The following is a 3,565-nucleotide window of genomic DNA, read 5'->3' on the forward strand; positions in this document are numbered from 1 at the left end:
CCCCCTGACTTTCTCCTGCAAGGAAAACAAGGAACACAAAACAACACCTGCAAGGTTGTTTTGTGTCCCTGAGGATTGTTTTAATTCTTTCTCATGTCTTTCCCAGACTACTCTCTCAGGGCCAGCCTGAGAAGCTGTGCGGCCTGTAATCTGTACAGGCACTGTCAGAATTTAGCATCCATATTTAAGTTCCTTATCTGTGGTCACAAAAGAGCCTATGTGGCTGCATAATTTTTGTGTTTCTAAAGGAATGCAGGGTCAAATAGCCATAATCAGTGAGCAGATCCTGGTATCTAGGAACAGGAGAGGTTGAATAGATGAACACATCTCATTTTAGAGATCTAGACTTTCTCTTTAGGACTATTTAGATTTGTGTTAGTGAAAAGGCACACACTATGCGGGTCTTCTACACATCAACATTAATATCCTCTTTGCCATCGGGCAAGTGGATCTTTTACAGGGTGAAGTCTGACCATAATTTATCTGGGCAAAGTAGCCTGGCTACCTATAGACCTCAGTGTCTTCATTCAACTGATCAGGAGCTTCAACCATATCTAACAGATTGGGAAACTGAGAGGAGGGGAAATAGGATCTCTGTAATAGAGCTGATAAAGGAACTGACACCTCAGGCACCCATTTGAGTGTCATGTTCCCCATATGTGTTCCCTGACTCCTGAGGAGGATTGTGTAAATTGTCCATCTGACTTAAAGAAAACAAATGATCTAGAGTACTATTCAAAAGATTAATCAAGTTATGTAGCTTTTTCTCATGTGAAAAACCAGCAGTGGTGCCTTATTTATTTATTTCACTATACAAAAATAAACTGACAGATAGTGTCTGCTAGTGGACTACTCTGCAACAGCACTAAGTGCTAAAATGCACAAGTTTGCATTGTAATAAAACAGATAATTGTTCTGCAAGGTCTTGACTCTGACCTTATGTTTACTTGTATCAAAATTGTTCAAAAAAAAGAGGTGGAAGAAACCAGCCAAGTCCCCTCTAAAATTATCAACAGGAGCAGACCCACTGAGTGTAGGTAGTAGTAAATTTCTATAAATAGAACTTGGAGGAGTTGTGGAAGATTTGCAGATCCCATAATTTTCCAGCTGAAGCTGGTGACTGGCAGCTGACTCTGGTGGCTGAGGAGCAAGTGGGATGACTCCCAGCTGTCTGAGGGAGATCTACAAGCAACTCACAAGATACTTCAATACTTGGAAATTGCCTATCTTTCAAAAGCTTTTATTTTGATACAACCAAATGTCGGGGAATACATGCATGGCAACATTCTCCTGCTTATCAAGTGAAACCTCTAAAGAATCTCTTGAGCCTCTGTTTGCCAAGTGCACAAATCATCAGCCTGTTCTTGGACGTGCTTACCAGTGTTAGTGGATAGTACTTGTACTAGAAAGTATCTGAAGGGTCAGGACCCATGAATTATTGTTTTTCCTGCAACCCCTAGGGACACTACATGGGAATTAGAATACAAGGCATTGAACAAGGCACTTAAGCACGTAGCAAAGAAGTTCTGAAATCTGCAGTTTGAAATAGACAGCAGCAAGTGTGTACCGAGGAAATAGAGAGAAGAGGCATTAAAGGAGTGTAAAAGTGGTCACAGGCTTAATGCCACCAATATTTCATGAAGAAGTACTTATCAAAAACAATGACATAGGGATGATATACATATTGGTTGAAAGTTTATGTACAGGGCAAAATGTATCTGTGCTGATAATTTCTCTGTGGTTTAGGTGTGGAGGTTTGGTTTCCATGTGCTGGGACATTACAGATGCCTACAAATTGTGTCTTACATCTAAGTTGTTTATAATGTGATTGCAAACAGCGAATGTATTGTTTCAACATGGTTAATGTTTATGAGCTGCATTTCAGTTTATAGGTACACACAGATTGCCTGGAAAAGTACCAGGCCATTCCATTTTTAAGCAGTGATGAAGAAAGATGGAAGTTTACATATTGCCTTATAGTGTAAAATCACAGGGGGGAACAAAATAAGTCCAAGAAGACTACAGTTGTTAGGGTCTTAAGTTTCTATGAATTACCTCATACCCTTCTGCTGTCTGTGAGATTATCTGAGATTCCAAATAGGGTTATTTCTGACCAAGAAAGGAAGAAAATAAAGGCTGGGAATCCATGAGAAATCAAGACTGATTAAATCAAGACCAAGATACTATAGATTCTCAGCATAGACTTGCAAAAAACCTTCATCAAAAGCTCTCCTTTGGCTACTACCAGAACCTTTAACAAGGTCCAGCTGGTTTCTCTACTGCTTTTGGCTCCATGACCCATGTGTGCACTCTGGAGAGAGGGGGCTCATGCAGGGTAAATGGATTTAATGCTGCTTCAAGCCACATAAACTGTACTCAACATTTGCAGCATATGGTTCCCAGGTTTCCCAGTGGAAAATATCATTCAGACCTGCTGCTTGTTAGTTTTTTGTACACCCTCTATTGTGCTTCCTCTTTCACTATGACCTACAAACCATGGAGGAGAGGGTTGTGCAAAGGGGAGAGGTTACATTAAATATTACTTTCTTGGCTTAATTTTTCCCCCACTTCGTTAGAAAATCAGTAAAGTAGAACAATGGACACACTCATTGTAAAAATATCAAACAATAAATATTCGTTGTGGCTTACAGTAGATATTAGGAAAGAATACTATTAAAACTTGTTTATAGACAGCTTTTTTAAAAATATTTTTACTTGTAGTTTTCCTTCTAGCTCTGCAAACTTCATCGCAAGAAATTATTTCTAGAAATACACAGGTAAGCAGCAGTGCATCAGTAGAACAGACATGCACAGTTTACTAGAGCTGTGTGTTTATAGAAGAGAGCAGTCACTGAATGGACCTTTCACTTAAGCCTCCAGGTCCCCTCAGCTCCCCCAGCAGTGGGCTGTGTGGTTAGGTACTCTGTGCAGAACAGTGAGAGCTGCCAGCCAGACTCTACATTTTTACCTGCTCACCTGTAGGAGTGAAGAGCTTGGCTCGCCAGGGATGGCACAGAAAGGAGGTGTGCTGGGGAAAGAGCAGGACATCCCTGTTAAAAGCTGTGTATCTAATTTCTCATGCAGGGCTGTTTTCACTCATTTTCCTGTTCTTCAGCACTTAATGATTTTTCTGTCATCAATGGAGGTTTAATTGAGGGGGATTAGGGGTGGATTAAAGGATCTCATCAGAGCTCAAACTCCCTGCATCCACTTCCTGTTGAGTCCTCTCAACAGAAGAGCTATTGACATTAGAAAACTGAAAAATACTTAAGACAGTGACACAGAGAGGCAAAACTCAATTGAACTATAACCAAGGAGTTACAAATGTAAAGGCAAGCATGTAATAAAATCTTGGAGATCAGAGAAGGACATGGTTTACATCATTTTGCCCACTTCTGGATTTCACCTGGCTATATACAAGAAGGGCTTAAACTTTAGCAGACACAAAGACATCACCTCAACTCCTTCCTCAAATGTTTATGGATTTTTTTGATGAAAGACACTTTCCAGCATATAGTTGAATCAATATTAAAAATGTTGTAAAATTCACCACACAATAACCCAA

Source organism: Parus major, chromosome 4 (assembly GCF_001522545.3).
Source record: "Parus major isolate Abel chromosome 4, Parus_major1.1, whole genome shotgun sequence".
NCBI lineage: Eukaryota > Metazoa > Chordata > Aves > Passeriformes > Paridae > Parus > Parus major.